General features: G+C 40.0%; 1 protein-coding gene across 4 annotated transcripts in view; it reads right to left on the reverse strand.

Moving 5' to 3' along the window:
* Positions 1–24,332, reverse strand: part of SMYD3 (SET and MYND domain containing 3) — a 713,262-nt gene that overhangs the window by 302,523 nt on the left and 386,407 nt on the right. The window lies entirely within an intron of this gene.

Here is a 24,332-nt window from a genome sequence, read left to right on the forward strand (position 1 = left end):
ATCGCCTTAAATGGGATTGATGCAACCTTTGAAGCTAGGTCCAAAACAAGTATTTAAGACTTCAACAAAAAGTAGTTCTTATAATATCCTTGGGCCTACCAGGCAAGTTATTTCTTCAAAATAATATTCAATTTGATCATTTATTTTGACACAATTAGTCTGTCCCATGATTGGCTGTGCAATAAACAGCTTTCTCTAAGTTGGTAGCAAAGGGATAGAAAAATTCAAGCACATCATCTACCCATCTGCTCCTCGTGGCAACAAGCTGATTTAGGAGCAACACATGACTACAGCAAAGCTCTCTGTTCAAAAGAAATGAACCTGTCACTTCAAGAGACAATGGAGCAATTACTAAAAACTGAGCATTCAAAACAGTCACCAAATCCAGAATAATAGTTTGAAACTCAAAAAGATGTAAAGAAAATCTAAAACCAATTCCGGTTTAGTCCCAGTGAGACGAGAAAAGCTATTGTCTTCTATCAAACGCTGATTCACTGACAATTGGAGGGGAAAAATATAAATTCCAATGATTATGAAGTTAATAATAATTTCATCGGTAGCAATATTCAGGAAGTTGATTAGATGATCGTAATGGGTGATTTAAAGCGAAAGGAAAAACACCCTTAGCATAATTTAATAAGAGCTTCAGACTGAAGCATATTCAAGGATTTCATGAAAGACCTTCTCACGGCCTTTTAATAGCTACTTCCAATTCCAATTAACTTGTTAAATGCCAATTCTCACTACCTCATCAGAAATCTAAAGCCAGCCCTCTCTGATTAAATCATGAAATTATTGTTAACAGCACAATGCCTAGTAAGTATTTATGGACGGGCTAGCGCAGATAAGGAGCTCACAATTCTCCATGCCAAGAGAAAAGAAAAACTGGAGTGCGTAATTAAAAATAATACATTTTACTCATCTTTGGGATGCTTGGGGTGACGTTTACCTAACACATCACCCTTCCTAATTGTTTCACTGGGGTTAATATTTAGATTAGTATAAGCTTTGTGCAGACTCCATAGACAATGCAGAAATGTTGATTGAGAGAGAGAATTCATTTACATGAAAAAGCCAGGTTGGTACCCCAGGAATCAGAAGGCACCTGTCAACTGGGAGCTGTGCTCCTGCCAGTGTGAGGAGTTCAATCACCCCCCTCCCGAGTCATTCAAATGTCTGCAGAGTCTCCTGGGCAAGCACCACACCCACAGGTGTTCCTATTCAGTCCCTTGCATCAGCCTGCAGGTTTTGTCCCCCCCAACCCCCACTGCATGCTGCCCGAGGAGTGGATAAGCCTGGCTCAAGAGACCAGTAAGCACATCCAGGGGTCTGGTTCAAAGTTTAAGGTTGCCCCACCCTCCCGGGTCAAGGGACAGCTGAGCTATGGTCAGCTCTGCCACACCTTCCTTAGGCTTGAATTTCTTTTATTCCTGGTATATTCGGACAGCAGCCCTCTGAGAAGGTGAGTCTGAATCCTCAAAGGAAGGCCCCCAATACCGCCTCTGCTTACAACAGTACACAAAGGCTTCTGTGCATACTATAGTCTCTTTTTTTCCATTCAGTCTTATAAATATTATCATGGGAGAAAAGAGGCTTTAAGGGTAGAAAACAAAGTAAAATAAAACAAGATCAGTAAAAATGACAGTTTAATTTACATTCTAGGCCGTATTAAGTTCAGTTTCTTCCGGAAACCAGATAAACGGCTAAAACTTACTTTGATGAGTATGTTACTAGTAACATTTTGATTTTTTTATGGATTAAGGAGCTTGAAATATGTGAAGTTCCATCAGCTATTTCTTGAGATGCAGGGGTTGGCTCTGCTTAGAATTATACTTCTAATCAGAGGTGGCCAAATACAATATTTGTGAACAAAAATAATTGTAATGCTTGTGCTCTCTCTCTGAAAAATAAATAAATAAATCTTTTTAAAAATATGGCTTACATAAATTTCATAAAAATTATTTAATTATATGCATAAATGGCATTTTTATGCATAGATTATGTTGATACGGTGTTCCTGTTCTCAAATTATTTCATGTTCACATTTTAAAAAATTTCTTCAACTAAACAGCTCAAGGAAAGGAGAGGTCCCCCCCCCCATTTTCTCCTTTAGCACTTTTGTACTCTTCCAGTAGATAAGCCAAAGATGAACAACAGCCAGTTACATTTAAATTGGTTTCTTTTGCCTTTTTGAGGTCAATTCCCTGAAATTAGTCCTCCTTCCTATCTTTAATGGTTGTTAGGAAACTTTAACCACAGAAGGAGCCCAGATGATGTTGTCTGAAATTGTCTCAGCTCAGTGGGTGGCAACTCCTGTCAGTTTCAACGATCCACTCCTACCTGCTGATGACACCAAACAGTCCTCTCTGGCCTCAACTTCCCTGTAGTACTTGGCACATGAATATTTGCCTGCCTGCTAGACATCTCCAAGGGCCTGGTTCCGTGTCTATGGCTGAAGTCCTCATCTTTCTGCCCAGTGTGGTGGCCCCATCATTCAAGTAGCTCAAGCCTGACCCTGGGTCATCTCACACCTCCCCCTCTCTCCCCTTCAGACCTGAATCAATCTCAATGTCCTGTCAATTTTCCATGTTTCTACTACTAACTTCCTGGTCTATGCCCAATATTGCTTACCTGGTTCAGATCCCAATTGTTTCTCACTTGAATTTTCAGAATATCTCCCAGCTGGTCTCCCTGATTCTTCACTTTCAGGGAAGAACTTACGCCCCACTCTCCACATGGTGGCCAGCGCAAGCTACCTAAACCTAAAGCTTCTTGTTCCCTTCTTACTGCCTCCACCGAAATCCTTCTCAGGTTCTTCCTCACCCAACCATAAATTCTCACATGCAACACTGGGCCCTCAAGAATCTGGCCCTAGCCTATGTCTCCTTCTACATTCCCCACTTCTTGGAAGGTCCCTCTTACTTCTTTTCACTCAACATGTACTCATCTCCTAAGAGTAGGAAAACTCACCTCCTCCAGTGTCTTTCATGGCCCCACAGTTGTGTCAGCAGGCTTAGCCATCGCCCCTTGAGCAAACCTACCCAGACCATACACTCTGTTGATGTGTCTTTCCTCCATATTTAGCCTGTGAGCTCCTTGCTCATAATCCAATGCTTCTCACATGGCAAACCTTCAATAAACACTGAAGAATGAATGAATACATGGAGTTCAAAAGTGAGAGCCAAAGATCTACACCAGAAAACGCTGAGTCAAAGATCTGAGGTGCTAAAAATAAAGAAAACCCTGTTACCTTCCCCAAGGCAAATTTTATATTTTTTCCATTGTCATCAGTTTCCTAAAATAACTTCAATTACTTTGAGGATATCAAAGCCATTGAAAGCAATACATCTATCCTCTCTCCTCTTTGTGGAAAAATTATTTGTATCTTCATCCACAGGAAAACATGTCCCTCTATGATTCAGTTTATCTATGTTAACGAGCTCCTGACCCTCCCCCAGCCTCACTCTTCCTGCATCCACTCCTTCACTTTCAGAAATGATCCTTAGATGGATCACCTCCTCTAAATTTGCAAAGCCAGGTCTTTATCATCTCTTAGATTATTTTAACAGCCTCCTAACTAGTTTACCCTCCTCTAGGCTCTCCCCTTAATAATGCAGTCTTCATACTATCTGAGCGCTAACCACAACTCTGATCATGCTTTGAAATCTCCCCAGGTGAACAAGACAAAGTTCAAACATCTTCAAGGCCCCATAACCCCTTGCCCCCTCCTGTCTTTTTTCAAACCTCACCTCCCTTCGTGCATTCTAGAATCACACTGATCTGCTGATTACTGTTCATTTATCAGGCCAAGTTTACCACATCTCTCCAATCTTGCTCACGATGGTCCTTTGACTTTATTCCTTTGCCAATTTGAAAAATCCCTACTCGTCCTTCAAGAAGACCCAGTTCAAATAAGCTTCTCCTCTTTCAAAACTTTACAACTGCCCAACTACAAATCATGGCTACTTTCAGGGTTTCCAAACATTTAGTGTATACTCCTGGTATGGCAAACAAGATACTGGCTATACTCCTTTATAAAATGGAAACTCTTCGAAAGAAAAGTCTGTGAATTACACATATTTGAATATTCACTGCTTAAGATAAAGTCTAAGGCAAATCAAGTGCTCAAAAAAAATGTTTATTGAATTATGTTGCCTTCATTACATAACAAACTCTCAAAGGCAGGAACAATACTTTATTTGTCTCTGCATTTTTAGGAGCACCTATCACAGCCTCGAGACCAAGACATATTTGTGGAATAAAAGATTGACCCACTTTGGGGACAAATACACAGAACAGATAAATGAGCTAATGCGAAATATTTTTAAAATATAAATATTTTCAAAATTATTTAAACATTTTTATTATTAATTACTTCTGGCAAAGACTAGAGCAGGGTACTCAGAGTATCCCATTGACCTGGAATTCTTATATGGGTCCACTGTGAGATAAGAACTAAAATAAAGAATAAGCATTTAGGAACTTTTATGACAACTTGACAAGGCTGAGACATCCAAACATACCATCATGGGCTTGTCTCACCAAAGGAAGCATTGGCTGATGTGGGTCTTGGTGAATTTATGTGCTAAATGGCGTGTAGGGCCAGAACTGCAGGCCAGTCATGGCTCAGTGATGGCATACTGGTCTGTGATAGATTGGAGATGATAAGAAAAACAAAAGGCTTTTCATCAGAGACAGTCTGGAAAACACCAGCACAGGAGAATAATATAACAAACTCCCACGTACCACAGCCCATTTCTCTATATTTACCTTCCCTATTTGCTTGATTCCTTTTTCCCCATGACATAAAACATTCCATATAGACTTGAAGCTGCCTTCATGTCCCTCCTCAGTCCTTGTGTCCTCCTTCCCTCTCAAGAGATAGCCTCCAGCCTGGCTTTTTAAATAAGCTATGAAATCCTGTTCAACAGTGTGAAATTTTCCTGCTGGGGTTTTAGAGAAATTAGAATTCCTTTCACCCAAAAAATTAAAATTTAACAAGGGTAAGTGTTATTTTGAAAGCCCCTGTCTGTTAATATTATGTGAAAACCTGTGTTGTGTCCTCTATCCATGACCCTTCAGCAGTGACTGACAGACCTGAACTCCAAGTACAGGGACATCTGCTACCTCGACCTTCAGAGGGAGAAAGACCTTCAGAAGCTCACAATTTGAAGAGAAAGATGAAAGTGCAGTTAGTTGCCAGGGTGTAGAAAGGAAAAGATTCCCACTCACTTGCACTCATAAAACAGGCTTTCCAAGAATGCTGGGCTGATGAGACTTAACTCTAAGAGATGCTTATTCATGTCAGAAGTCAGCATGGAGAAGACACAAGAAAGAAGTAATGCCGGAAGTGACCGGTGGAAACCATGGGCTTTTCCACAGTTAATCAAATGCGCACAGCAATACCAACACGCCTCCTGAAATCCAAACCTTCTATTTCTGCATAACTGCCAACTCATTTCCAAAACCTCCACTGCTAATCAAACTTGTTTGGCGGCCTCCTTATCGAAACTTCACAAAACTTTAATTTCAGCCTCATGAGCCCTGCAGCTGTAAATTAATTGAATAAAATTTACAAACATTATGCAGTGAGATAAAGCACTTTCAAAGTCTTTTCCCTATTCAGTGGACTTAGCTGCCTCACACACCAGTTTTGCTTGACAGGAGTTCAGAGGCCCTGGAAACCATCCTAATCCTACTCGCTAGGCCCTGTGCCTATTCACAGAACCATGTTAACCCATATCCGGAAAATTAATAAACCTCAGATGGGTGTAAGCAGTCAGAAATACTCCTGATACTTCTTGCCATTTATTATACCGAGGCATTCTTTGCAATGGGAGAATCCTTCTCAAAAGACCACAAGGGCAGCAGAAGAAAATCCCTGAGGTTATTAGCATGCAACAAAATATCTCACTGAAGATTGCTACCGTCTAAAGCCAAAGCCAGGAATTAAATTTACTGAAGGTAAAATCGCTAGGCTTTGGTGTAATACAAATATTCCCAAAGTGTTTTTCTGAACTCCTCCATTTCACATTTCTCGCAATTTTTAACCAGCAACAGTGTCTGCCGACTATACCACGCAAGTCAGCTCATCAGGGGTTTTGTGTCCCTACATCACACGGATGGAGAGAAGACAAGACTATTAATTTCTCAAAATGAGAAGGCCATAATTCATTTATGATTTCCATGGCTACCAAGGAAGACTCGAGATGCCCCCATTTGAATGGTTTTCACAGCACATGAGCACTCCTTCCAACTGGGGTCAAGTCTATCAGCTTCTGGTTTCACCAACTATCAGCAGGTGCAAGCCCTCCAGCCTGTGAGGAGCTGCGGGGGCAGGGGCCTCTCTCCTACACACGTGCAAGTCTCCACCTTCTGAGAAAGACCTAGATTTGCAACAACTGAGGGCTAAAGGAGTTCTGTAGATTTCTTAAACTCTCGGAAACATTGTTCTCAACTATAAAGATAGGGCTCAAGGAAGGGCTGGGTGAATGGGAATTCTCTAATCCCAAGAGCGGGGCACATAATAGCCTCCTATCGAGGAAAAAAAAAAATTGAAATGTAAATTTGTCTATCTTTCCATTCTTTAGAAAACAAACTAAAAAATACAGCCAATATATCCCACTGACAATTGTTCTTTAGGTATATGGTCTCGTGCCAGAACCAAACAAGATCATGAAAAGATTCTTTTTAAAACTTAATCACAGAAAAGATGGGAAAGATCAGTGCTTGATGGCTACAAAAGTGATCTATCTCCCTGTCCCTGGCCCCACCAAGCAAGATAGGGATACAGCCCCTGAAATAAATGCTCATGTTTTCCCTCGGTAATTTTGGACAGTGGGAAAATAAGCTGATTCAAATAGAGTCCGTTAAATAAATAAAATCCCAACACTTGTCTCTTTAGACAAAACACAGATGCTAACAATGACAATGATAACAAAGTAGAACGAGTTCCTGACCACAAGCAGTTTATAATCCAGGGAAGTCATGGACAACTACAAAAGCACAAGAGTTTCGTTAGAGAAAGCCACGGGTTAGCCATGAACACCAGTGTCCCAGAAAATACGCCCAGTTACAATTTCAACAATCAGAGATGATGTCTTCCCATATGTAATGCTAGCAACATTCGCCCAGTCCCCAAAGTTCACCCTCTAAATTCCTTGCTTTACTGAGTTGTAGATGTACCTCTAAAATATCATCCAAATCGATTCTGACCTCACAGTCACCGTCCCGTCCTCTGCTTACCACCTACCCAACACCTTCTATTATAAATGCTTCCCGGGCGCCTGGGTGGCTCAGTTGGTTGGGTGACTGCCTTCAGCTCAGGTCATGATCCTGGAGTCCCGGGATCGAGTCCCACATCAGGCTCCCTGCTCAGCAGGGAGTCTGCTTCTCCCTCTGACCCTCCTCCCTCTCATGTTCTCTGTCTCTCATTCTCTCTCTCGCAAATAAATAAAAAATCTTAAAAAAATAAATAAATAAATGCTTCCCAATCAGTGTCCTCATTCCCAGGGTCCACACCTTCACTCTTTACCACTCAGCTACTAAAACATTTCCCACCAATAAGAATCTGATTTCACTCCCTTTCTTAAAAACCTCCAATAGTTGCTGTTGGGTAGAAGAGGAAGTTCAGACTACTTAGCACAGCTCAGCCCAAGCAGCAAAGCAAATACTAGCATTCCGTCCCAACCCCCTCAAGCAAGCTAAGACAGATGATCATGCTGGACTTGGTATTAGGAGGCTGGCCACACTGTGATCCCTCAGGCCCCCACTGCTTTATACATGATGTCCCTCTTCGAGAAGGTCCTTTCCCCTTGGCCTGCATGGACAGTTCTTTCTTTTCTTCTGATGCACCGACTTCCATGTAACCTTCTTTGGCTACAGGCACATCTGCATCTAGGCCCTGACCAGCTCTAACACTGCCTATACCATAAAACTGTATTCAGTGTACTGGTGTAATTGTGTCTTTTCTCTTCCTAGACAAGGACCATTTTTTTAATCGTCTCCCAGAAACTAGCACAATGCATGACACAAAGAATATACTTGATAAAAATCTGATGAATGAACTAGGAAAATGACTCATCTACCCTTAAATACAAGTCTAATAAAGGAAATTACTACCTATTAGGCTGGTACTGTACCATCTTACAAAGAAAAAATTATTCTGGGCCTGATTTAAAAAAAATACTGTTAATAGTCCTGAAAACAGCCTGAATAGAAGGTTTTTTATAAATGGATTCCTTACCATTCAGCTGTACCAGCCTACTCACGGGTGGTCCTTTTGCAACTTGCAATGCATTTAAGGTTCCAAGTTAGCTCAAGGGAAAACAAGATTGGTATCTAACACACTTATTTTAAGTTTGAGGTCAGATTTTATTAGAAAAAAAATGAACACTATGTGTTCTAAGAATAAGAAGAATTTATTTTTTTTAAAGATTTTATTTATTTATTTGAGAGAGTGAGCAAGGAGAGAGAGAGCATGAGCAGGGGGAGGAGCGGAGGGAGAGGGAGAAACAGACTCTCCGCTGAGCAGGGAGCCCGACGCAGGACTTGATCCTGGGACTTGGGAATCATGACTGGAGCCGAAGGCAGACGCTTAATTGACTGAGCCACCCAGGCACCCCAAGAAGAATTTTTTTTTTTTTAATTTCTCTCTGCAGTTGAAATCTCTATATGGTCAATAAAACCTTAATTTCTTGCTTGCTTCCGGCAAACTCATTAACCTACATTTAAAAATTCAGGTTTCATCAACAGCTTCACACATCCAGCTCTCATCGGAAAATGAATAGAAGCCTCTGACCAAATTGTAACTTACTACCAAACTCCTGATTATAGGTCTCCTGCTCTCCAACTTGGTTTGTTTCACTAAAATAAATTCTGCCCAGGGCGACAGGAGCACATGAGGGGGGCTGCTCAGTGGAAAGCAGAGGGGCCCAGACTTACTCTGAGGATGTCAATTTGCCATTTTGGAGCAAGAAGGAAGAAGCAAGGCCTCAGGAGTGAGGACCTTCCTTGCAGGCTCCCAGGGGCCCCCATCATAAGTGACAGGAATTCTAAATCCTTGGGCTGAGAGTAGGAGTGGAGACAAGCAATGGTGGTGTTGGCTAATACATCCAGAGTTCCAGCTGTAGAGACCGTGGCCCACACATCCAAGCTTTTTCTCAGTCAGCAACATATACTTCCTCCAGGGTAGACAGAGTCTTTGGAGCAAGAAATGAGTGGAAACTGCAAATTACATGCCCGTGAGTAAGGGTCATGCGTCTAGAAATCACAAGTCAGGTTCCCTATTGGCTTACTCTCCAGCTAAATGTGCAGCCTTGGACAAGTCAGTTAACCACTGGGGGACTCAGTCTCTTCGTCTGGTAAAGTAAGAATCTAATCAGATCACCTCTTAAATCCCTTTTAATTCTAAACTTCTATAATTCCATGTTCTGAATCATAAAATTAAGACATTAGGATGTTGGTATTTTTCAAATACAAATTTCAGAGAGAAGCCTTCATGAGGATATTTCCTCTTTCATTGTCCATGAGCTAAATCACCAAATCCTCTCCAAAGATAAACAAATATAAAATTCAACAGAAATGACAGTTAAGCTTTACCAAAGACCCTGACACAGGCACAGTGAGCATAGCACGATATTCAAACGTGGCCTTCACATGACAGAAACATGCCTGGGACTCTCATATGCTCCCTTAATAATCCTTGGGGTATGTGGGTGGCCCAGTCGGGTGAGTATCTGACTTTTGGTTTCGGCTTAGGTTGTGATCTTGGGATTGATTGTAAGATGGAGCCCACATCAGGCTCCATGCTCAGCATGGAGTCTGCTTAAGATTCTTTGCTTCCCTCTCTGCTCCTCCCCCTGCTCGTGTTCTCGTTCTCTCTCAAAAATAAATAAGTAAATAAATAAAATCTAAAAAATTAAATAAAAAGAATTTCATCCTCAGAAGGCAGCTCACACACTTACATTTCTCTTAGTTAAAAGAATTTAGTTGTTTTTTACCCCTGACACACTCCAAGGGATCCCACAGTAACCAGTTCTACCATTGTTAATTAACACTTATCTTAAAGTCTAATAAGTTTCATGTCTTCCTGTTTTGACTCAGATTCAAATGATCTTGAAGGCAACCCACCTGGGCCAGTGAGGCTGAAAAAAACCCTACTGGGCAGGCAGTGGTCCTCTCAATGCTACACCACCGAGAAATTCCTATGGTGACAGAATTCAGGGCAGCCTGAAGAATATTTTGCTTTGTCTTAATACTCTTCTGGCTATCTCTGCTCAAAAAGAAGTTTACTCAAGGTACATGTCTATCATTCCTCTATAAGCTCCTCTACATCAGGACGAATGGTCTTACTCATGTGTTAATGTCTCCACACATGACTAAATCGTATGTGCCTTCCCTCTGGGATCCTCTTGACGAGGAGGAATGCCCAATATTCACCCAAACAGTAAGCATCCACTTTGCATCCCATGACATTCTGCTAATTTACACACTATCACAATCATAGGCACCTATCTGGAGTGGGCCCGTGACAGTACTTTTTCCCATGTTACTTTACCATATGGGGTAAACAGTCCAGTTAGCAATAGGTCTGCTCAGCTTCTGGCTAGTACAAGACCCAGCTTATGACAGATCTTCAGGAACTGCTCAGTAACCAGCTCTTATTGGCCAGTTAATTTATATAAACCGTACAGAAATTAGTTTTGGAGGAACACTGCTTATAACACAGCTTACCTGCACAAAAAAATTCTGTTGTTTTAATAAAGGTTTTTTACCCTGAACAGTGTGGGCCGCATATGCCCTACCACCTTAAAACTGTTCATTGCTAAGTCATTCTGGGATTTAAGGCCGTATTGCATGTCATAAGTAACCTCAAATTTATACTTCTGAGTTAATTCTTCAAAAGATAAATTATCAAGCAGAAAGAAAAGCCAACCCCCATTTTTGTGTTGTTGCCAAAATCGGAGCTCTCTAGAATTTCCATTGACTGTTCTGAAAAAAATTCAATCTTTGTCAGTTTGGGAAGAAATTTAAAAGTGGACAAATATTCTAATAAATCCTAGGTTAAAATTTTGGTTCTATAATGATTGCATTACTTTGATTTCCCCCAAAGCAATTCTTTACTAGAGACTCCTTAATCAGTTTAATAATGAGGTTTTTTTTTTTTATTTTAAAGATTTGTTTTAAAGAGAGGGGAGGAGCAGAGAGAGAATCTTCAAGCAGACTCCCTGCTGAGATAAGAGCCTGAGGCCCATGAGATCATGACCTGAGCTGAAACCAAGAGTCAGAAACCAAGATTCGGAAACTTAACCAACTGAGCCACTCAGGTGCCCCATGAGGTTTCTTTAAGAGAAGTCAGTGACAATACACATAGATTTCTACCAAAAAGAGAATAATAACTACCAAACATTTAAAAAGAGTTAATATTTATTCTCCCCAAACTATTCCAGAAAAAAGAAAAGGAAGGAAAGCTTCCAAATTCAATCTATAAGGCCAGCATTACCATGATACCGAAATCAAATAAAGACACCACACAAAAAAAAAAAAAGAGAGAGAGAGAGAGAGAACTACAAACCAATATCTCTGATGAACACAGATGCAATACTCCTCAACAAAACATTCCCCAAATGACTCCAACAGTACATTTAAAAAAATCATTCACCACAATCAAGTGGGATTTATTCCTGGGAGGCAAGGGTGGTTCAACATTTGCAAATCAATCAATGTGATACAAAACATTAATAAGAGAAAGGATAAAAACCATATGATCATTTTAAAAGATGCAGCAAAAGCATTTCACAAAGTACAACATTTACTTATGATAAAGACCCTCCACATAATAAAGACCATATGGGAAAAATACACAGCTAACATCATGCTCAATGGTGAAAAACTGAGAGCTTTTCCCCTAAGGTCAGGAATAAGACAAGGATGTCCACTCTCACCCCCTTATTCAACACAGTACTGGAAGTCCCAGCCACAGCAACCAGACAAGACACAGAAATGAAAGGCATCCAAATCGGTAAGGAAGAAGTAAAACCTTCACTATCTGCAGATGACATGATACTATATATAGAAAAGCCAAAAGACTCCAACAATTAAAAACTACTAGCACTGATAAATGAATTCAGTAAAGTCACAGGATAAAAAATAAACATACAGAAATCTGTCATATTTCTATACACTAATAATGAAGTAGCAGAAAGAGAAATTAAGAAAACAATCCCATTTACAATTACACTAAAAAGAATAAAATTCCTAGGAATAAACTTAACCAAGGAGGTGAAAGAACTATACTCTGAAAACTATAAAAGATTGATGAAGGAAATTTAGATGACACAAATGAAAAGACAGTCCATGTTCATGGATTGGAAGAATCAATATTGTCAAAATGTCCATACTACCTAAAGTGATCTACAGATTCAAAGTAATCCCTACCAAAACACCAACAGCATTTTTCACAGAAAAAGATGAAATAATCCTAATATTTGTATGGAACCAGGAAGACCCCAAATAATGAAAGCAATCTTGAGAAAGAAGAACAAAGCTGGAGGTATCAGCATCCCAGATTTCAAGATATACTACAAAGCTGTAGTAGCAGTATCAAAACAGTAATCAAAACATCAAGTTACTCAAAATGATGGTGCCGGGAAAACTGGACAGCTACATGCAAAAAAATGAAACTGGACCACCTTCTTACACCATGCACAAAAACTTAAATGGATTAAACACCTAAATGTGAGACCTGAAACCATAAAACTCCTAGTAGAAAGCATAAGAGTAATTTCTTTGACATCAGCCATAGAAACATAGTAGATATATCTCCTCAGGCAAAGGGAACAAAGGAAAATAAACAATCAGGACTCGATCAAAATAAAAAGCTTTTGCACGGCAAAGGAAACCACCGACAAAATGAAAAGCCTACCTACTGAATGGGAGAAGATATTTGCAAATGACATATCTGATATGGGGTTAATATCCAAAATGTATAAAGAACATATACAACTCAACAGACAGCCAAAACACAAAGAATCCACATAAAAAATGGGCAGAGGACTTGAATAGACATCTTTCCAAAGAAGATATACAGATGGCCAACAGACACATGAAAAGATGCTCAACATCACTAATCATCAGGAAAATGCAAATCAAAACCATAATTAGATGTCACCTTACACCTGTCAAAATGGCTTGAATCAAAATGACAAGAAGAGGGGTCCCTGGGTGGCTCAGTCGTTAAGCGTCTGCCTTTGGCTCAGGTCGTGATCCCAGCGTCCTGGGATCGACCCCCACATCGGGCTCCCTGCTCGGCGGGGAGCCTGCTTCTCCCTCTTCCACTCCCCCTGCTTGTGTTCCCTCTCCTGCTGTCAAATAAATAAATAAAATCTTAAAAAAAAAAATACAAAAAATAAGAAGAAAATGTTGGCAAGAATGTGGAGAAAAAGGAACCCTTGTGCACTCTTGGTGGGAATGCAAACTGGTGCAGCCACTCGGGAAACAGTATGGAGGTTCTTCAAACAATTAAAAATAGAATTACCATAGGATCCAATAATTCCACTATTAGGTATTTGCTGAAAGAAAACAAAAACACTAAAAAAAAAAAGATATATGCACCCCAATGTTTACTACAGCATTATTTACAATAGCCAACATATGGAAGCACCCTAAATGTCCATCCATAGATGAATGGATAAAGAACATGTGATATGTGTACACACACACACACACACACACACACACACACAGGAATATTACTTGGCCATTAAAAGGATGAGATCTTGCCATTTGCAACAACATGGACGGACCTGGAGGGTATAGTACTCAGTGAAATAATTCAGACAGAAAAAGACTAATGTTGTATGATTACATTCATATGTGGAGTTTAAGAAACAAAACAAACGAACAAACAAAAAAGAAAGAAGAGACAAACAAAAACAGACTCTTAAATACAGAGAAGAAACAGCTGGTGGTTGCCAGAGGGCAAGTGGGGGATGGGTGAAATAGATCAAGGGGATGAAGAGTACACTTATCATGATGAGCATTGTGTAATGGATACAGAATTGTTGAATCACTATGTTGTACACCTGAAACTAATCTAACATTGTATGTTAACTATACTTCAGTTGAAAAAAGGATCAGAGCTAAATCAGTCCAGTTTTTCTTCCCAATGCTACTTAAGAGGCTACTGAAAGATTTGTATTATGAATTATGTGTGTTTTGGAAACTCAAATCTTGAGAAGTGATACTTTGTTTTGGTATTAAAATACAAAACAAAGAAAGTTAAAAGCCAGGTATAATAATGTTCTTTTTCAAATGTACTTAGAAATTATTTCATTTCTTGGAGAATAGTGAAGCTTCAGTAATATATTTTTACAGAAACAATTCTGCTTCTGAAAGCATAGGTAAAAATAGTGATGAAGACCAAACTTTTTGATATTTTGTTTGTTTTGGTATCAAAATACAAAACAAAGAAAGTTAAAAGCCAGGTATAATAATGTTCTTTTTCAAATGTACTTAGAAATTATTTCATTTCATGCTAACTTGGAGAATAGTGAAGCTTCAGTAATATACTTTTACAGAAATAATTCTGCTTCTGAAAGCATAGGTAAAAATAATGATGAAGACCAAACTTTTTCAGAGTTGTTTTTTTACAAAACAGAACAAATTTAATAAAAGCAGACAATCTTATTTTTCCACTAAAACAGCTTCCAAGGGAAATATGTATTTTAAAAATCAGGGCTTAGAATTGCTTTCCACCTGTTAAACAGAATAAAACCCATCACCAGTCTGAAAAATTATATAAACAAACAGCAAATTCTATTTAGGTGGCTACAAATGAGATAAATTAATAAAAAGTGTCACGTGGAGATAAAGTCAGTCTCAGTAAGAAGCAGCATTTAAAATACTGTTTTGCTCTTTGATGGTCTGTTGAGAGATGATACAATAAGAGAACTTTCTGTTCACCAAGAAATCCAAAGCACAAAAAAGCACCAGGATAGTATTGTTCTGCTTTTGCTTAAAATAGTAGAAAGAGCGACAGAGAATGTCTCTGGCTCCTAGAAGTCTTTAAATTGGAAAGCCATAGCCTATCAGGTTATATTATAGTTTCTTATTTACATATTTGTTCCTCCCTAAGACCATGAGCTTCCTGTGAGCTGGAATGTCACCTTGTTCATCCTGCGTCTTCTCCTGTCAGGCCGTGATGCCAACACATCATCTCATCCGTGTACCTTCTCAGAAGAAGGTATGGGGAACAATAAACATGTCTGCTTAGAAAAGGCCATGTTATTCTGCTCTTCTTTGGACCTCCCACTCAAGAGGCCGAGATCTGGTCATCCTCTTAACACTCCCTGGAAACCTGTTTAGGAATCCACAGAAGGATAAGAAGCCATGTGACAGCATGGTGATGGTACTTCTTGGGGATGCTATGCAGTTTTTCCTGGCATGGCCTACAACTTGAACGTATACCACTGCTAACCAAACTCCAATGTCAAGAGGAAGGAAAGGCACCAAGTTCAGATGGGCTCTGAGAGGGGACAGCTTCAAGAATTTAGACAGAGACACTTGAGCTACCAGCCAAGATGGGAGTAACAGGAACTGAGTTTACTCTTCCATACGAAATAACCAAAAACCTGACAAAATAGGCAAAAAACCCCAGCTTTTTGATACTTAACATCAGGAAACAAAAACCAGTGATCACTGAGAGACGTGAACAAAAAGACTCCCCCAGCTTACTGACCTAAGAGAGTTTCCAGACCGAGGCACAGGAAGGGGAAAGCCACGAGAAGCCTGGTGGATTCGCCAAGTTAAGGAGATGCTGCTAAGTACTTAACAGAGTGGTGATCGGAACACGCACAGGAGGACAGTAATCTAGCCTGAGGATAGAACCAACTGAAATGATCACAGGTAACAGTACCAGGTACCCAGACAAGGCCAAGAATACGGCCTGTTCCCATCAGCAAGAGTAGAAAAATTTCAGATTCACAGGACATTGAATAGAAGGCTCTGGGGGGCGGGGGTCGTGAGATTGAGCCCTGTGTCAGGTTCTAAGCTGGGTATGGAGTCTACTTAAGATTCTCTCTTGCTCTCGCTCTGCCCCTCCTGCTTGCTCTCTCTCTCTCTCAAATAAATAAATAAATCTTTTAAAAAATAATAAAAAAAATTTAAAAGGGAAAGGGTGGGGCGCTGGGGTGGCTCAGTCAGTTGAGCAGTTTACTCTTGATTTCGGTTCAGGTCGTGATCTCAGGGTCCTGGAATGGAGTCCCATGTCGGTCTCTGCACTCAGCAGGGAGTCTGCTAGAGGATTCTCTCCCTATCCCTCTGTCCTTTCCCCTCCTCTCTCTCTCTCTCTCACTCTGTGTCTCTCTCAAATAAATTAATCTTTAAAAAGGGAAAGAGCATCAGTGAGTTGTAGCCCCACTTCAAAGGCTGAATACACTTCAGCTCACTTTCGCTGGACAGTTGGTCCCACAGTGTGGACAGATATGTGCTCTGGAGTCATAGATGACAGCACAGGTAACTCTTTCCTGATGAGATCGAACCTGTTATTTCTGTACAGTTAGCGGGCATCAACTAACATCTCCCACACAGGAGAGAATGGGAAGGACCAGGTCAAGAGGGCATGGACGAGATGAGCCACTAAGTGCCCTGAGTAAGAATGAACCACAGTCCTGTGTGTAGAGCACCTTGAAATGGGCACACACACGCGCGCGCACACACGTGCATGCACAAACTCTCTGCTAAGCACTAGGCCATGCCACCCATCCCTACCATGAGCGTACTTCTCACTTTGTAAATCACACGGAGGCCATTTATTTCCCAGCTTATCTTGTAAAAGAGGGCTATAACAGAGAAATCGGTAGGTTAAATTTACCACAATGTAAAACAACACACACGATGGATTTAGAACAGAACCGCAGCTTTATCCTCATTGGTTCCTTTGCAGAGAAAGACACATTATGACTTTAATATTCCTCTTTTCACTTGTAAAGCAGAGAAAGAAGCATTAGTTGCCTGTTAAGCACTGAACATTGATCTTTATCCTAAACACAGAATATATCAAAATACCAGATTGGTTTTCAGAGAAGCCCTTAATTATGCTAATCTACTGTCCTGAATCATAAAGAAATACTGAATATTAATGAGAAACAGAATAGCTTTCATACACAGTAAATAAAATTAGTTAGCCAGGCCCATCAACATGATTTAAGTCATCCTTTACAGAAAAATAGTATTGCTTCAATTAATTAGGTAACACATTTTTCAAAGGTCAGGAGCATGAAACCAATCAGCTTGCTTAAATTAAACATCCCTTTCAACAAATAGGAAAAAAAATGTACAAAGGCAATATTGTAAAAATAAAACAACAAATAAGTTAGACCATTAACTCCAAAACTAAAATTGAGTCAAAAGGCATTAAGTTTCCTTTGTTTTAACAAGAAATGAAATGTTTTTCCTTAGAAACTCTTAACTCCGATGGATAAACATATTACAAGAAACCACAAAACCCACTGCCGCATCTGCTTTTCTATAAACACACAGGGTATCTTCTGGAAAACAAGCCACATCGAAAGTTGAACTCCCTTAAATAATCCACTCTACATTTGCTTGTCAGATCTCAGAAGAACAACAAAACCCACAAAATATGATATCCATTTTGCAACATCTTGTATAACTAAGCCAAAACTGACAAGTAGAAATCCAAATCATGTTCTTTTAATTTTTTTCTAATAATTTTTAGGTTTAAATAAATAAAAAATACTAATTTCAGTTTTCATTTCCTTTTAGTATATTTATATTATTCAGTCACTTCCATTAGGACTAAGCAACCCGCACATTGACTTTTTTCAAATGGTTTCTCTGCTGCCCCCTTCTGCCTAAACAAAACACAGGAAGCGGGTTCCCCAGATGTCAAAAATATCTCAAAGCCAAGGCTAACAGGACGCAAAATACAGACTGGCATGGAGACTTGATTATCTCGTTTTTTTTTTTTAAAGAAGTTTTTCATTTTGCAACAGAAATCATTTCGTGTGCATCCTGAAATCTGATCCCTATGTCAGGTTTTGCAAACCCAGTGATGACAAGGGAAGGCTCCCCCTTGCTCATGCTTACTCTGCTAAGTACGAAGCAACTTAGGAATCCATTTTGTCATGCATGCAGCCAGTAATCTCACATTTATGGTAAAAAAAAAATTACTACTTTAAAAATTGGGTCCCTTTATTCCCCAAACACAATGGAATAATATTATTTCTCATCACTGGTCAAATGTACATATTCTTGCCATGATGGGATTTCTCTCCGTTGGAATATATAAAGTAAGAGTTACAATGTCATGACGATTGATTACCTATCCACCTCAGTATCATTGCAACGTAGCACATAGGACATATATTCCTATGAGGCGAATAACAATAGCTACACGATGCTGATAATGAACTGTTAAAGCAAAGGGATGACAAGAAAAACAGTGGTTCTAAAAATGCAGGTATGTTATCAGTAACCAAGAATATAAACCCAAAGCACCATAAAATTTTTACAAATAATTATTTTCTTTAGTAAAAGGCAAAAGATTTATGCAATCTGAAGGGAAACCAGAGTATACAAATAATTATTTTCAAAATACAATAGAGAATATATTTAAGGAACAAAAAGTAGCTGAACACAACTCTGCCTTCTAGTTTATTGTCCCAAAATTCAAAAGTTAGAGAAAATTTTCAAAATAAAAGAAGCAGAAGACATCATAAGTGCTACCCCGAAGGCCACTGAAAGGGCAAAAATTGTTTTAAAAGCAGCCTAAGAGTGGCGCCTGGCTGGCTCAGTTGGAGGAACATGCGACTCTTGATCTCAGGGTCATGAGTTCGAGCCCCATGTTGGGTGTAGAGAATACTTAAAGAAATAAACTTTAAAAAAAATTTTTTTTAAGCAGCCTATGAGGTTTTCCGAAGTATAGAGTGTCCAACAAAACATATAATTTCAGAAGATATAACTCAATTCCATCCTTCATCTCAAATCCCCCAAAGATGCACAGACATACATTCGACAGCTGCATTAAACCCACAGGGGAGGGATCCATGCTGGTCCCTGTAGAATATGGCCCACCTCCACCCAGTGATCAAATGACCCAGGCTGGAACTATCACTTATGCCTACTCAGGAACGTCAGTGATGGGAAACATTAAAAAAAACAAACAAACTGAGGAGTACCTATTTCTGTTCATTTCATGCCGGCTCTATTACTGCCCTAACAAATCCTCTACTCTCAAATACCTATTCTCTCTTCTTCGTTATGAGGAGATCTTTGCCTTTTTAAAAAAATATATGTGTTAAGTATCAGCATTGTGTGAAACTGAAAAGGAGCTTTATTTAAAGGTATAAGGCACGGCCCCTGTTTGGCTTTTCTACCTTCTTCCTTCTTCCTCAATGGAGGCATGAGAGCTAATGCTCTGTAGCCGCTTTCAACCACGTGGGACCTTAAAGGTGAAAGCCAGGTGCAGCACAGCCAGAAGATTTTATTTATTTATTTTAGGGAGAAAGAGAGAGGGCGGAGGGGGGCAGAGGCAGAGGGCGAGGGAGAGAGAGAATCTTAAGCAGGCTCCACGCTGAGCACAGAGCCCGACACGGGGCTCAATCTCACGGCCCTGGGATCATGACCTAAGCCAAAGTCAAGAGTAGGACTCTCAATTGACTGAGCCATCCAGGCACCCCTACCCTCTGAGGACTTTTTAAAGCTGCTATTCTAGCCCCAGAATCCTCATCTCCAGACTTCTTCACATGAGCCTATAAAGTCCTGGATGTACACCACTGTAGTTGGGTCTCTCTTCCTTGCAGCCAAATATTAGTTCTAACTAGCGCATTAGTCTTGAACGACTCTCCATCAGCCATCAGATGTCCCAAACCCTGCTGCCTTTCCAGCTTCGCTTCCTGTCACACTGCACCACCTTTCCTAAGAATGCTCTTCCCTATCCTGCCCTAAATGTTCACAGATCAGATTCCTCTGCCTGAAACCAGACCTCAACCCACCCACCACTGGCTTATGAAATTCCCAGCCTCCTGTCCTAAACTCAGCAGTCATTCCTGTGTGGTCTTTGCTGGCCTTCCCTCTCCTAGCCCAAGGGAGGGTCCCCTGTGTTGCCTCTCATCTCTCCCTCCATCAACATCCCATTCTACTTGTTGGACTTAAATCATCTGTGTGTGTCTGACTCCCACAGTCCCTGTGCTCGAGAGCAGGAGGTATGCCATGTTCGTCTCTGCTTCCTTAGTATTTGATACAGAGCCTGACTCATGGCCTTGACAAGATGGCCAATATTTTGATTTTTATAAATAAATGATGGGTCACAGGCCAGCCAAGCTTGAATGTGATTTGTTCTGTGAAATCATTATGCTTAACCCAACCTCTCCCTCCTGTGTGCCTCCAGAACACGCTGTACATACCACTGAATAATGCACTGGGGCTAGCTATTTACACACTTGCGTCTTCTGCTTGACAGTGAGATCCAGACGGGCACGGACCACGTATTATAAAAGCTGGTATCCCAACCCCGAGCACTGAGCCTGACTCACAACACCTCCTCAATAAATATTTACTTGGTGTTGACAAAAAAAATGACTAAATGAAGAAGGGTTTTCTTTGATCTCACGTTCATTGCACATTGCTACAGTGGGGATACAAAATGAGTAAGATACAGTCCTTGCTTTGAGAAGGCTAGGTGTAATAATAACCAGAAAGTATGATTACACCTTTTAAGACAGAGCATCATGTTGTATCTGCGATCTGTAGCCTGTTTTATGTACTAGTCTTTAAACATTTTGTAATACTGAAGGCAAAACAAAAGTAATCTTTTACTACAGTGTAATCCTAATACATATTTCTTGTTCTATAAGTATTTAAAAAACCCACCTAGTAAATGTGTAGCAACAAAGAACCACTTGGAAACTATTCTTTAGGTTGCAAATTGAGTCAGAAAATGGCTAACTGCCTTTCTTCCCTCAAGTTTGGTTCACTTGACTTTCCAGCATTCGGGTGAATTTTGAAACTCCACCCATTGTGCCAAGGACACCGCTTTCTCAAATTATTCTTCATTTTAATTGTAATCTTTTAAACATGAAAGAGCACAAAATTGCTCAAAATATGCCTGTTAAAATAAACAGAGGTCAATTTGAGATACTTTTCATCTAGATAGATTTTTTGGCCTAGATATTTAATTTTCAGTTTATTCCCAGGCAAGTAACAAAGTTGATCATTTTTCTTTCCTGTCCTAAAATTAATAGCAGCTAATGCCAGAATCTTTTAATGAAGAATAAAGACTTGCCCTACAGGGAGGTAACTACAGAAAGTAGGAAGAATGTACTATTCTGGAACCTAGCCCTAAAATGAGTAATCCGTGGTGTCTCATTCTGGGATGAAAACATGATGTTAATGACAGTATCACAGCACAACACAAGAGTGCTACTAAAGGACATCTAATCAAACAAAATATCGCGAGCTAATTAAAATACCCCACGCTCGGAGCGTCGGGTGGCTCAGTCAGTTGAGCTGAAGACACTTGACTTTGGCTCAGGTCGTGATCTCGGGGTCCTGGGACTGAGCCCTGTGTCTGTCTCCCGATGCAGCACAGAGGCCACTTGTCTCTTTCCCTCTGCCCCTCCCCCACCCCAGCTGGGTGCACGACTCTCTCAAATACATCTTAAAAAAATTTTTTCCATGCTCAGAGTAAAACTCTAGCTCACACATACCGGTATCCTCTTTTGTAGTAACCTACACCGCCTCCAGTGAGCTATAGTGATATTCAAAAATATTCACATTTTCAAGGGAAAAATCCCTTTTCATTTTTTCAAATTTGAAAAATAAACACACTTTATAGAATGTCTGAAAAGGAAAGACTGATCCTCTAGGAAGAAAGAATAAAAAAAGGGAATTCCCAATGTTTTCCTGAGTCAAGTAGACACAGTATCAAGAATATATATCAGTCGTAACCACACACATTTACATATCCTTACAAAAGTGTATTCATACATGATGGTATTAAGAATTCTGAAAATGATTCCTTGCTGCTAAATGACAAATGTTAAGCTGCAAACATCTGTCATGTATTTCAAAAATAATACCCTAAATATTAATCCTATTACATGTTAATGAAATACCCCCAGTTGCCAAGTAATTTTCAAGAATGTACCAACTCATTAAAGAAAACAATCACAAGTCCAAGTTTATGACATAGCTGGAGCTCAGTAACCAAATGCAAGATGGCCGCATGTGTGGTGATGGGGCCAAACCGAGCTGATGCCCTAAACAAGGAAACCAAGCAAATGTGGCCCTGCTATCCAGAGCTCTTTTCAGACCTGTACTAAAATACACAATGCAAAGTACAGCAGTTATTAACTTCAGGCAAATCCTGTGGTTCCCAGAGGAGGCATAATTTAAATCTACAGATCATGGAATTAATTCATAAGAAGTTTCTGTCATGAGAAAACACACTCTGAGTTTTTTGGCTTTCATTCTGATTTTCCGGGAACATGAGATCTAGAATATTCAGTGAAGGGCAGTGAAAGAGAAAGATTAAAGGGGAAATCAGAGACTGTTGTTTACAGTGAATTCTCTTCCTTTCCTACCCTGTTCTCTCACCAAATACTGAACAGCTTTAGTCAACTATGGAGCTCAAAACCACAAAAATCCAGAATTTTGAGGAGCCAGAACAACTGTCATATGATAAGGGGAGCTGAGCATGTTCAGAGCCATCCAGGATTAAAGAAAACTTTATGGTACAAGCACCGGAGGGCCAAAGAGAAGAAGAGCCCCTCTATGCAACAGCCTAAGTCATCCTGTGTTGTAAACGATGCATGTCCTAACGGTGGCTGTCCTTGGTTTGCATCTTTAGATTTTTGGCCCTAATAAAAATGAAGCTACTAACATTGTATTGTATACTTTTATTGGTTTACATAGGTAGTATATTAAGTCCAAAAGACCTCATAAAACCATCACACAAAAATGCATGCTGTCTTGGGGCGCCTGGCTAGCTCAGTCAGTGGCATTTGACTCTTGATCTCAGAGTCATGAGTTCGAGCCCCACATTGGGTGTAGAGATTACTTGAAAAAAAACCTTTTTTTTAGAAGATTTTATTTATTTATTTTAGAGAGAGAAAGAGAGAGCACAAGCAGGGGGGAGGGGGGGCAAGGGGTAGAGAGAGGGACAAACAGCACGGAGCCCTAGGTGGTACTCAATCCAAGGGCTTGAAATCATGATCTGAGCTGAAACCAAGAGTCAGAGGCTTAATCGACTGAGCCACCCAGGCATCCCCACCTCGGGAAAAAACCCTTTAAAAATCCATCTGTCAAATCTTCCCTGGTTTTTGTTCTTCTAAGAACTGTATGGTTTTCTATAGGAATTATCCAAGTCATACACCCCCCGCACCAAAGGTTGGGATTATTTCTCTATCTGGTGGTGCCAACAGCTTTCCTTCTTGTCAGTGCCCCACACGATCAGGTCATCATCGCATTCCTGTCACTATCCCCCGTCACTGTGTTCATCTATAAATACATTACCTTTTCTTTATTTTTAATCTCTCCCTTTAAGATCCTTTTCAGAATAAAATTTTTGTCTTTGTCTATACCTCTCTGCTAAGGCTTAATACCACACCTTCTGCATAACAGATGTCAATAAATGTTTGTTGAATTCGTGATAAATTCCTCTGCTACTATCATTAGGAAGGCAGCACTCAGTTTTGGTAAGTAAAAAATAATCTCTTTCTAAGGTACTTTAACCTATATATTGGCCCTTAGTTCTGTTACAAACTGGCTCCTGATGTGGGACAAGTCATTAACCTCCCCAGGTTTCAGTTTTCTCATCTGTTCAACAAGAAATTGGCCAAGGTGATGTTTTTTTAAAAATTTATTTATTTATTTATTTATTTATTTATTTATTTATTTATTTGAGAGAGAGAGAGTGCGTGCACAAGCACATGCCAGAGGAGGGGAGTTGGGGCAGAGGGAGAGAATCTCAAGCAGACTCTGCATTGAGCTCATAGTCCAACTTGGGGCTCAATCTCTCGACCCTAAGATCACGACCTAAGCCAAACCAAGAGTTGGACTCAACCGACTGAGCCACCCAGGTGCCCCACGGCCAAAGAACTTTCAAAAAAAGTTTTTTCTGCAATAAAAGACTATAATTCTATGGATTTTTTTTAAAGCTGTATCAACTGAATCAGTGTCTAAAATTATCTGAAGGTAGCTAAAGAAATTGCATAATATTGAAAAATGCTGTGCACAAATAAGAAGATGAAATTTGAGAAGAGCCAATTTCCTAACATGTATTGACCATCTATTAAGTGTAACACACT

This window comes from Mirounga angustirostris, unplaced genomic scaffold (assembly GCF_029215605.1).
Source record: "Mirounga angustirostris isolate CCGP_5_RB_7025 unplaced genomic scaffold, mMirAng1.0.hap1 SCAF_6, whole genome shotgun sequence".
Classification (NCBI taxonomy): Eukaryota; Metazoa; Chordata; class Mammalia; order Carnivora; family Phocidae; genus Mirounga; species Mirounga angustirostris.